The sequence below is a fragment of the Zeugodacus cucurbitae genome, chromosome 6 (genome assembly GCF_028554725.1).
Source record: "Zeugodacus cucurbitae isolate PBARC_wt_2022May chromosome 6, idZeuCucr1.2, whole genome shotgun sequence".
In the NCBI taxonomy this organism is placed as follows: domain Eukaryota; kingdom Metazoa; phylum Arthropoda; class Insecta; order Diptera; family Tephritidae; genus Zeugodacus; species Zeugodacus cucurbitae.
Window position 1 is genome coordinate 64373024 of NC_071671.1, and position 13707 is coordinate 64386730.

The following is a 13707-nucleotide window of genomic DNA, read 5'->3' on the forward strand; positions in this document are numbered from 1 at the left end:
ATTAGTTTTGCGGGGATACCAAATTCAGACATCGCGGCGTAAAGGCAACTCCTTTTCGTGCTGTCGAAAGCAGCTTTAAAATCGACAAAAAGGTGGTGTGTGTCGATCCTCTTTTCTCGGGTCTTTTCCAAGATTTGGCGCATGGTGAATATCAGTTCAGTCAGTTGTCGATTTTCCAGGTCTAAAGCCACACTGATAAGGTCCAATCAGTTTGTTGACGGTGGGCTTTAGTCTTTCACACAATACGCTCGATAGAACCTTGTATGCGATATTTAGGAGGCTGATCCCACGGTAATTGGCGCAGATTGTGGGATCTCCCTTTTTATGGATTGGGCAGAGCACACTGAGATTCCAATCGTCAGGCATGCTTTCTTCCGACCATATTCTGCAAAGAAGCTGATGCATGCACCTTATCAGTTCTTCGCCGCCGTATTTGAATAGTTCTGCCGGTAATCTATCGGCCCCCGCTGCTTTGTTGTTCTTCAAGCGGGTAATTGCAATTCGAATTTCTTCATGGTCGGGTAATGGAACATCTGTTCCATCGTCATCGATTGGGGGATCGGGTTCGCCATCTCCTGTTGTTGTACTCTCACTGCCATTCAGCAGGTCGGAGAAGTGTTCCCTCCATAATCCCAGTATGCCCTGGACATCGGTTACCAGATTACCACCTTGGTCTCTACATGAGGATGCTCCGGTCTTGAAACCTTCGTTAAGTCGCTTCATTTTTTCATAAAATTTTCGAGCATTCCCTCTGTCTGCCAGCTTCTCAAGCTCTTCGTACTCACGCATTTTGGCCTCTTTCTTTTTTTGTCTGCAAATGCGTCTCGCTTCCCTCTTCAGCTCTCGGTATCTATCCCATCCCGCACGTGTTGTGGTCGTTTGCAATGTTGCGAGGTAGGCAGTCTGTTTTCTCTCCGCTGCGAGACGGCACTCCTCATCGTACCAGCTTGTTTTTTGTCGTTGCCGAAAACCAATTGTTTCGGCTGCAGCGGTACGCAGTGAGTTTGAGATGCCGTTCCACAGTTCCCTTATACCGAGATGCTGATGAGTGCTCTCAGAGAGCAGGAGTGCAAGTCGAGTAGAGTATTTCGTGGCTGTCTGTTGCGATTGCAGCTTTTCGACGTCGAACCTTCCTTGTGTTTGTTGACGGGCATTCTTTGCTGCACAGAGGCGGGTGCGTATCTTCGCTGCGACCAGATAATGGTCCGAGTCTATATTTGGTCCTCGGAGCGTACGCACGTCTAAAACACAGGAGACATGTCTTCCGTCTATCACAACGTGATCGATTTGGTTCCGCGTGTTTCGATCAGGAGACAGCCAAGTAGCTTGATGTATTTTCTTATGCTGGAATCTGGTACTACAGACGACCATATTTCGGGCCCCAGCGAAGTCGATCAGCCTCAGGCCGTTTGGCGATGTTTCGTCATGGAGGCTGAATTTTCCGACTGTTGTGCCAAAGACACCTTCTTTACCCACCCTGGCGTTAAAATCACCAAGCACGACTTTTACTTCGTGGCGGGGGCAGCGCTCATAGGTGCGTTCTAGGCGCTCATAGAAAGCATCTTTGGTCATATCGTCCTTCTCTTCCGTTGGGGCGTGGGCGCAAATCAGCGATATGTTGAAGAACCTCGCTTTGATGCGGATTGTGGCTAGACGTTCATCCACCGGGGTGAATGCCAGGACTCTGCGACGGAGTCTCTCTCCCACCACAAATCCAACACCAAATTTGCGCTCCTTTATATGGCCGCTGTAGTAGATGTCACAAGGACCCACCTTCTTCCGTCCTTGTCCCGTCCATCGCACTTCTTGGATGGCGGTGATGTCAGCCTTAAGTCGTATGAGGACATCAACCAGCTGGGCAGAGGCACCTTCCCAATTAAGGGTCCGGACATTCCAGGTGCATGCCCTTATATCATTATCCTTAAAACGTTTGCAGGGGTCGTCATCAAAAGGGGGGTGTCTCATCCGAGGCTTTCGTAGATTTTTCATTGGGGGGGTGTTTTTATGTGGTGGGTCCCAAACCCTACGCACAACCGCATAAGCGGGCTTCGCCTTCTCACTTTAGCTCGCCTTCAAACGGATGTCTGTTGGCTACCCAGAGGATACTTGGTCTAAAACCGGAAGTCGTGAGCTGCTTGAACCATGTGGAGAAGAATCGTTTCTGGCCACTCCCAAGTGAGTGACAATCAAAAACTTTCCTCACTTGCGTGAACTTCTACACATGATCCCATCCTCCAGTATATGTAATATATTTATATAAATATAGGTTCGTGTTTATTATTAAAATTTATTATTTTTTATTTTAATATTCTTATATAAAACAATTATTATATTTGCAAGTGTGAAAATTCGATTCATTATATACATATGTATATAATATTTTTCATATAACCGCAAAATAAAATATAAATTTTTATAGTTATTTGCATGAAACCACATTTGACAACAAAACAAACATTATTCATTACAAATACAATTGCAGTCATAGCGCTATGTTAAACCCAAAACCAATTCATCATTTGCCCACGAAAATTTGATTGATTCACATACCCACCCAAGTCTACACACCATTCACCGCTTCATTATTGCTTTAATTGTTAATCAATAGCGGATTACCGTTACAACACAATTCTTCACACACACACACAACCATAACCTCCGCTGAAAGTAATAAAAATTTATAATTTCACAAGTTTCAAATCACATGTCTGCTTACATACAAAACGAGATTCCGGTCACAATATGATGGGTTCAACATTACATATGTACGTTTGTATGTGTGCGTGTGTGGATATGATAAGTTACATAATCGGGCTGACACTAACCAACTCACCCAGCGACACCGGTATTACCACCTTCAAAACGGTGCGTTTTTGCCGAAATCCGCAAGAAAGAAGTAAAATGTTAACATAAATACATTCATTTGAACATTTCTTTTGCATTCTCTGCTCTCGGTTCCCGTCCCGAAAGTGGGTGAGCAGCAGCATATGCAAATAGATAAATACGCAATAATAATAAAAATATAAACAATTTCATAATATAGCGGATTAATAGCAACAATAAATTAAACAGCGTGCCGGCGAAGGTAATGTTGGAAGTAACGGCGGTTAGTAGTAACATCAACAACCAACATGGAGAGTGGCCTTGCAGCGGTGCATTGGCTGGCTAAATAAGCATTCAATAAAATGTAATTGGAGCATTTATTGCACAGTTTTTTAGTTTAAATTATTTTTTTTGCGATTTTTGAAAATTAAGTTGCACGAAGAAAATGAAAAAAAAAATAAAAATAATTTTAATAAAAAAATATTAAATAAAATAAAATAAATAAATTATAGTACTCAGAAGCATAAAAATTTAAGAAAATAAAAATAATGACAAAAAGCAATATTTAAACAACAACAAATCATTTGCTTACCAATAAGCGGTCTTCTAAGATATATAATAGACATGTACCGGCGTCTTTTCGTCTAACTGACATTCACATCTCCCCGATAAATTATATACAATGCAATTTACGTTCCACTATTGATGAGTTTCTTTTCTTGTGCCTATTATATAACTTCCAAAATTTTATTTTTACGCACTCGTTCATTTGAATATTTATAGTCGTTTAGATTTAATTGTAATTAATTTCGTTTTGAACACACAAAAGCTGGAATGCAGTGCCTTTAACCATGAATATTTACATTTGCCGTTGAATATATTAAAAAAATGTATATTGGAATGCATATGGGAAATGGAGAGAAAGATAGTTGATGAAGGCATCTGCATAGACAATATATGACTGTGACATAATGAAAGGGTGAGGAAATAAAATTATACAAAACACCGGCATACATATGTAAATCCGTTACATAATAGGCGTTGCAGTGCATTTTTGTATAACAGAGTTGGAATGTTGAGAGGATTAATGCATTAAAGTTTAGATTTCAAGATTTAGTGTGACTGAGTAGATGTTTTATATAAGAAATATTTTATATTTTTTATAAGAAATATTTAAGTCGAATTGGAATTTTTAGGATTTTAATAAACACATTCAATTGAAATATAAAATATCAATAAGTTATAATATTCAGAATAATGAAAATTATACAATCTAAAAATAATAACAACAATAATTATGTTAAAAATATTATAATAATCATAAAATAAAAAAAATTCAAAATGTATTCAAATAAAAAAATTATACATAATTGCATGTATTTAAGTTTATATAAATATATTAAAATATTCAGAAGAATAAAAATTATAAAAAATAAAAATAATAACAACAACAATAAGATAAAATATGATAAAAATATTACACTACTTATTAAAATTAAAATAAATGAAATTAAAATCGTTGAATTAAAATTCAAACAAGTTTCAAATAAAAAAGTATTATCCTAAATTCAAGTTTAAGCAAAATAATATAAATACATTATAATATAAGGAAAAATAAAAATAATATAAAACGACAATAATATTAATTATGTTAAAAATATTACAATAATTATTAAAATTAAAATAATTTTTTTTTTTAAATAAAATTTTCAAATTCAGAAGAATACAAATTATAGAAAATAAAAATAATAATAATAAAAATAAGATTAATTATGATAAAATAAATATATTAACTATTAATAAAATTTTCAAAACTTTTTGAAATAAAAAAATTGTGCATAATTTCATGCGCTCAATATAACCTCAATAATTTCAAATATTGCCAAAAAATTACAAAAAAAAATATTTCTCAAAATGCAAAATAAAAGTCACCTATAAATTCGATTTTGTGAAATAAATGGCGCAATTAAATAATGTTAAATTGAGAAAAAGTTAACAAAGCAGAAAGACCAAAAAAAAAAATTATGTTTGATGGAATCCAATAAGAAAAACTACATGCGCATATGTAAATAAATTATATTCGACGCTAAAATTAGTTTAAGGTGTGTAAATTTTGAGCGCACATCAATGCAATTAAATCAAGAGAGATAGGTTGAGGGAGTAAAAAAAATACATGGCGCTCCTGGAAGCAAGTAACAATGTATGTACAATACACTAATTACATACGTATGTATGCATCTACGTTTGTGAAACTAAAACAAATTAAAGAAACTGCAGGTGGCAAGTGGTCAGCCTCTGTGTTATCGCCACTGTATACATCTTCGAGCCAATTACGCCAAAACAACATTATGCGCATGCGCATGCGCACTTATGTAAATAGCATTGTAAATATGTAAGTTTAAGCAAATATATACTAAATATAAAAATAAAAAAATAAATAAATCGAACCGCTTCATGAATATGAAAGTCGTGTTTAATATTTTGCCTTAACTTGAATTGATTTCTACGGCCACACTTTGTTTTACTTTGCTTGGGCTCGGTTTGGTTACTCCCCAAATTTATGTTATTTTATTTATTTTCTTATTTATTTCGGTTGCTTTGGCGTGTTTTGCGTTTAGGTGTTTCCATAATGGTTTTATAATCGCCGAAATATTCATATCATTTTCATAATTTCATTTGTATTATTATCTAATGTCCAGTTATTAGCGAATATTAGTGGAATTGGGTACAAAATGTTTTGAAAAAACAACAAAAGAAAATTTTAGAAAATTGATTGACTTGTATAAATGTCTTGATTCGCATTTTAAAAGGTCTTATTCTTATTTTTATTTCTTAATTAATTGCTTCAAGAATTCTGTCTGTTCGAAATTATATACTTTATACCTTGATTAAGAGATTAGTTATCTTGACTAGCTAATTGAGCAATTAATTAATAGAATTGCAATAATTTAAGGTGTTATATTTATATGTAGAAGTCTGTTAAAAAAAATCGAATTTCTTTTTATTCTTTTATCTTAAGAATATTATCTAAAAATTTTATAGAGATTTAAGCAATAGATGCGAAGTTAGAGCGTTTTGCATCTTGCTCCGCTACACTAGACAAAAGTGTTCTTGAAACTTTAAATGCGATTATCTCGAAATGATATTTTTCCGCAAACGTCGTTGCGATGACTTGAATGAAAACACGTAAGGAAAGGCTAAGTTCGGGTGCAACCGAACATTATATATATATATATATATATATTTGGCGTAGAAACCGCTTAAGCGATTATAGCCGAACCCACCAGAGCGCGCCACTCTTTCCTCCTTAGACGTTCCCAAGTAGACGAAACTATCTACTACTTCAAAGGTATGACTGTCAACAGTGACGTGGGAGCCAAGACGCGAGTGCGCTGACTGTTTGTTTGATGACAGGAGATATTTCGTCTTGTCCTCATTCACCACCAGACCCATACGCTTCGCTTCTTTATCTAGTCTGGAAAAAGCAGAACATTTTATACTCTCGCAATTTATTGCCATATTTTTATTAAGAAAACACACAATTTGACCCATATATTCGTCATAAATATATTTCACATATTAACCGATTTATAAGCTATTAAGCTCATCGTATTTTTGAAAATCCTATAATTAGGTATTCTATATATTCATATATAAGGGAAGTTATGACCCGATTTTAACCTATTCTGGTACAGAGACACACTATTAGAATAAAAATATTTCCTCTGAATTAAATTAAGATAACTGAGAGATTTACCGAAATTGAAAAGTTACCATGGGGCACTGAGTTCTTCATATTCGATATCCGAGGCATTGAAAAGTTATAGTCCGATTTCGACATTTTTTCACAAGTGATGCCACAGATCATACACAGTATTTGTGTAAAGTTTTATTCCGCTATCTTCATTGGTTCCTTATCTATATATTATAAAGTGAAGGAATCAGATGAAATTCAAAAATGAGTTATATGGGAAGTTGTCGTGGTTGTGAACCGATTTCTTCCATTTTTCACACGTGTCATCAGGGTGTCAAGAAAATGTTATATACCGAATTTCATTGAAATCTGTCGAGTAGTTCCTGAGATATGGTTTTTGACCAATAAGTGGGCGATGTCACGTCCATTTTCCATTTTGTAAAAAAAATCACGATGCAGCTTCCTTCTGATATTATTTCTGTGAAATTTAGTGTTTCTGACTCTTTTCGTTAGTGAGTTAACCCACTTTTAGTAATTTTTAACTTAACCTTGGTATGGGAGGTGGGCGTGGTTATTATCCGATTTCAACTATTTTCATGGTGTGTGGTGGGACACGTAGGAGAACCGACTGGAGAAAGTTTGGTTTATCTAGCTTTATTGGTTTGCGAGATATATACAAATAACCGATTTGGGGGCGGGGCCACACCCACTTACCCAAAAAAATTACATCATCTTGATCATTTTGATATACATAACCCTATATCTAACTCGTTTAGTTTAATTACTTACAAACCACAGTTATGTGAACAAAACTATAATACTCTCTTCGCAACTTTTGTTGCGAGAGTATAAAAATATAGCCTTTTTAAGAAAATCGTCCCCGTTTGCAGACATTTTTTCTAATTTAAATGAATTGTTGAAGGACCCACACTAGCGAAATTTGTTCGATTTTATGCTTTCAGCTGAGCTGATGGACTGGAATTGTAGTCACGGCAAGTATCTTTGAAAAAAGTGTGTTTTGCGTCAAATGTCATATCATTGACAATTATTAGTATTTTTTATGTTCTTGAGCTGATTTTACAGATTATACATTGTACTACTCAAGACGTATACCAAGTATTCAATAAAAATATGACATACCTCTACAGAAATTCAAAATTTTTCCCAGTTTTCCGCATATATAACCCCTTAAGAGTTAATTGATCTCAATTTACTATATAACAGAGCAATTAAGTAAATACTCAATTAGTGTTAATTGTCTACAAATTAGTATACAATTTTTGCTTGTCTATAACAAAAGTTTCTTTGCTGGAATCCAATTGCGGCTGCTAATTTCAGCTTCAAATGGTGGCCAATTCTTCCTGCGCAAAAGTGAGTTTCGGTTGAAATTCCATGCGTGAAGGATGAAGTTCTGTTTCTCTGTAATTGAATGTCTTGTTATTCATCATATAATTAGCAGATATTCACAAACAAAGCAAAAACACATTTTAGACAACTGTCAAATACTATAAATTCTAATTGATTGAGCTGTAACTAATAGATTGAGCTAAATTGAATAAATTTAAACAAAATTTAATAAATTGTCTCGGCTAATGTACCTACTTATATATGGTATTAGGCGACTTTTAAAGTAAATATGCGTGTTTAAAATTGAATACATCGATATTTTTGTTCGGACATAAATTTTTAACTATACTTTATTCTTATTTAGTCTAAAGTATATAGTAAAATTAACAAAATTACAACTCAACTTCTATTAATTAAATATTTCATACAGATTAAAAAAAAGCTTGACTTTTGTCCTTCAAAAAGTATTTGTGAGGCATATTTCTGTTGACAGAAACGGTCTCGCCAGTTAAATATTACCTTCTGTCAAATTAAATAAATTTAATGATTCCTCAATGTACTTGTTAATATGTTAAAACAAAAATTAATAAAAATTGACATTAACTATAATCACATCATGAAAAGTTCTTTGACTTAGTAGCAAATTATATATATTGCCGCAGCAAATCAATAAAAATACGCCTATCACAACCGAAATTTACATAACGAACAGCTAATTGAATACAAAAGACTTGAGCAACAAACTTGGTTTAGCACATGTGATTGGTGGCGCGGTGCTTAAATGAATATTTGGATGAAGTAGCAACAACCATTAGCTCCGAAATGGCAATGACAAATATGAACTCTTAGCTTGTAAATTGCAAATTAAAATTTGTATAGCTTTCTTTAAGCGAATGCTTGAGTTGATAATAACCTTTAACTAGATAATTGAAGGAAAATTATTTTTTTAGATTCGCCGAATATTTGAGCTAATAAAATTTGAAGTATTGGCTTTAAATTTGTACTTCAAGCACATGTCAGATTTTTTTTTTGATATTTGATTAAATCTATCTATACATATCCACAATTGTATATTTTCTATGGTAGAGATGAGCTTTGGTGAAAAAATAAACAACCTGACATGCCTAAAAGCGTTTTCTTTCTGATTGCAGAAATAATTATAAATTTATGATTTGTTGATCGTGTTGTTTTTGGAGTCGAATTGTAAACTGCCAGCAGCATTTTAAATGATTAGTATGTTTGTTTAATTGCTTAGAATGCGTGTCAAGAACTATCAAATGGAATAGAAGGCAAAGGATTTAAAAGAAAGTTTTAGTAAGTTGGCAAATATCTCCCTTCCGCCATTTTGTCTTTTGAATTTCGCGGCTATGTATAAAGCGTTATAGAGCCAGATACGAGCAATACTATACATCTTTGAATGGACTTGACATAGCCTACAAAACGACGTTGTGCATGATTAGTTTGGATATTGCGTTACAGTTATTGACGTGTAAACATGGAGCTCACTAACGTCGAAATTCGCGCTATTTTAAAGTCTGAGATTAATGGTGTTTTGGGGGATGGTACTCTGTCAGAGTGGATGAAAACGACACCATGGATAAGCTAGCCGGCGGAAGACCTGTGACGACGAATACCGATCAAATCATGGAAAACATCGAGTTAGACCGGCATATGGCGTCTCGTGACATCGCCCTTAAACCATTTGCAGTAGGCTGGATACACAAAAAAGCTTGTGTGTCGCATGATGAGCGAATCAATGCCTGCAAAAAGCTGCTTAAAAGGAACGAACTGGAACCATTTTTGAAGTGGATGGTGGCTGGCGACGAATCAATCAAAAAATTGATCAAATACGACAATATCAAGCGAAAACGGTCGTGGCCGAAGGCCGGTGAATCGTCCCAAACAGTGGCTAAGCCAGGATTAACGACCAGGAAGGTTTTACTGTGTGTTTGGTGGGATTTGAAGGAAATCATCCACTATGAGCTGCTCCCATATGGTCAGACCCTTAATTCTACCAACTACTGCGAACAACAGGACCGCTTGAAGCAGACGATCGACCAAAAGCTTTCAGAATTGGCCAACTGGAAGGGTATAGTGTTACACCAGGACAGCGCCAGACTACACACTTCGTTGATGACTCGTCAGAAGCTACTGCAGCTCGGATGGGAGGTTTTGTCGCATTCACCATATAGCCCGGACATAGCGCCAAGTGATTACCACCTGTTCTTGTCCATGGCGAATGCCCTTGGTGTTGTAAAGTTGAACTCAAAAGAGGCTTGTGAAAAGTGGCTGTCCAAGTTTTTCGCAAATTAGGAGAAGGGCTTCTACGAGAGGGGTATTATGAAGTTTTCGTCTAGATGGAAACAGATTATCGAACGAAACGGCGCATATTTGATCTAAATCCGATCACTGTAACACTTTTTATAAAGCATTGAAAAAATACGGAAGCGGAAAAAATTTAAATACCTACATTATCATATAGTAGGTATAGTAAACAAAGCATCCTGTAAATTATTTTTTTAAAGTAAAAAATGGAGTGAAGAACTGCGACCAGCTTCAGCAACACATAATTAAGGAAGTGATATCTAAAAATATTAATAATTTACTAATTTTCAATTAAATTCAGCACCGTAAAATTCAATTACAGCCTATAATCCGAATATTTTTTTCTGAACTAAAAATATACTCTGATATTAGCATCAGCTACTTCAAAATTCAATATTAAAAAAATATGCTTACTCATCCTTTACGTTGATAACAAGCCGGAAGTATTAAATAACTTATATTGCAGACTCTTTCAACACCTTTAGCTAACAAATCAATCAATTTCGCCAATCAAATCAAAGCTTACATCTTAAATATTTACGACTAATTGCAATCGTATGCATAACTAATCTTATTAATTTTCAATTTAGCGCTCACAATTTGTTATGCGTAATTTATTAACGAGCTTAATAGATGCTTATGCAAAAATCATATACCAAACACGCGCTTTGGACAAAATACAAAATAAATTTTTGCAAAATATTAAGAAAAAAAATCTCAAAACAATGAGCAACACTGACAGAACAATTCAAGTAGGTGTGAAACAACAATGGAACATGCTTTTAATATGCATTTTTGAGGATGAGAAATGTATTTCTATAATTTCTAAGAAATCCAATAATAAATGGAGACTATTAATAAAGGTTTATTTGAAAAAAATATTTATAAATTTTTTTTATTTTTCTCTTTCTACTTAACACTTCTAAAACGCTTATGCAAATGTGTTGCCAACAAAAAGTAAAGCAACAAAAGCAAAGTAGTATACAAAAGCGTAATGAGAAAAATTATAACAGTGTAATGAGAATCAAGCTAGTAATACTTAAAGTAATTATGAAATTTTAAATTAATTCTGAGACACCAAGAAGAACTTGGCTCTTCGCATAGTAACACAAACACTTGCGCACACATGCATATATTAACTTGTTGGTATATCGAGCATTTAAACTACGCGCTATGATTTGAGCAACACCAAAAACAACAAAAACAAAAAATAACAACAACCAAAAAAAAAAAAAACAAAAATAAAAAATAATAAAATAAACAAAAAACCTATTGACCACTTGACCGAGGAAGCGTTTTCCACCATATGGGGCATGCACACGCTTGTATCTCGCGCTGACTATCTGACAGAGTGACGCTTTTATTTGTTCAACAATTTATTTGACGCACAAATTGATTTCTAATCTGCTTAGCATTAACAAATTAAAGCATGCAAACATACATACATACATACATCGAAATAAAAAAAAAACAACAGCAACTGAAACAAAAAGCCAAAAGAAACCGTGACGCCAGAATTATACATATGTATGTATAAGCATTTTAAGAATTCGAAGTATGAGAATTTCTGTTCAACTTGTAATTAATATTTGTTGCTGTGACCTTTGCTGTGAAATTTGATACATTTCGGTTTATCTTCGAGGAAGGAAACAAATATTTATTATACTTACATATCACCGAATGCCAAGCGTTTTCATAACCACTGTTTGGTGTGCGGCATGCGACGAGCTGTGAATGAAGTTGTCACGATTTGAAGCAATGTATTCAATAATTTTGTTCAATATATTTTCAAAACAATAATATTTACAATATTTTTAAATTTTTTATAAGAAACAATAAGCATGCGTGATTTACATGTGTTGTTCTCACTCAAAAAAATGTAGATTCTGTAATGTCTATGCTAGAAATGTGGTGATCTCAGAATCCATAAGCGCATTAGAAGTGAAGTGTTTAAATAACAATACTCCCATGATAAAGTTGTTTTATGGAAGTGTTCAGCAGTTCATCATCTTCATACTTTTCTCATACAATTTTAGTTGATAATATTCTTAGGTCTTGGTGGTCTCTGATTTGAAGTAGTTCAAAATCGGTGTAACACATGCACAGTCTTCGTTCTTCACAGGATTTCCCACCACCCGAAGAGCTACTATGTTTGAGTGAGACCTTCAGTTCGATTTTATTTTAAACTTGCTTACGATGGAAACATTATTCACAGGACTTCAGTTACAAACGATGTCTGAGTTCTGTTCAAATGTTCAGAGTAAGGCTTAAGAGGATTTTCTTGAAGAACTTCTTTAATAAAGTAGAAAACCGATGAATACAATGATATTATTTGAAAAAATTATAGTATCCAACTGAGGATGCTTATGACGATTCCTTCTTATTCTTGACTGGCGTAGACACCGCCTACGCGGTTATAGCCGAGTCTACAACAGCGCGCAACGCATCTCTCCTTTTGGCAGTTTAGCGCCAATTGGTAATACCAAGTGAAGACAGGTCCTTCTCCACCTGGTCCTTGCATCGGAGTGGAGGCCTCGCTCTTCCTCGACTTCCACCAGCAAGTACTGCATCGAAAACTTTCAGAGCTGGGGCAACTTCGTCCATTCGAACAACATGACCTAGCCAACGCAGCCGCTGTTTTTTTATTCGCTGGACTATGTCTATGTCGTCGAATAACACATACAGCTCATCATTCCATCGTCTGCGGTATTCGCCGTTGCCAATGTTTAAGGGACCATAAATCTTCCGCAAAACCTTTCTCTCGAAAACTCCTAGTGCCGTCTCATCGGATGTTGACACCGTCCACGCTTCTGCACCATAAAGTAGGACGGGAATGATGCAGGACTTGTAGAGTTTAATTTTTGTTCGTCGAGAGATGACTTTACTTTTCAATTGCCTACTCAGTCCATAGTAGCACCTGTTGGTTCTGCGTTGGATTTCAAGGCTGATATTATTATCGGTGTTAATGCTGGTGCCTAGGTATACGAAAATATCTACAACTTCAAAGTTATGACTGTCAACAGTGACGTGGGAGCCAAGACGCGAATGCGCTGACTGTTTGTTTGATGACAGGAGATATTTCGTCTTGTCCTCGTTCACCACCAAACCCATACGCTTCGCTTTCCTATCCAGGCGGGAAAAAGCAGAACTAACGGCGCGGGTGTTGTTTCCAATCATATCGATATCATCGGCGTATGCCAGTAGCTGTACACTCTTATAGAAAATTGTACTTTCTCTGTTTAGCTCTGTGAATATCTGGTCAGTTGTTGATTTTCCAGGTCTAAAGCCATACTGATAAGATCCAATCAGTTTGTTGACGGTGGGCTTTAGTCTTTCACGCAGTACGCTTGATAGAACCTTATAAGCGATGTTAAGGAGGCTTATCCCACTGTAGTTGGCACAGATTGTGGGGCCTCCCTTTTTGTGGATTGGGCAGAGTACACTGAGGTTCCAGAATACACAGGTTCAGAATGATTTTTTTATGCTGAACTATATCTCCATTAAAAATGAGAGAGTAC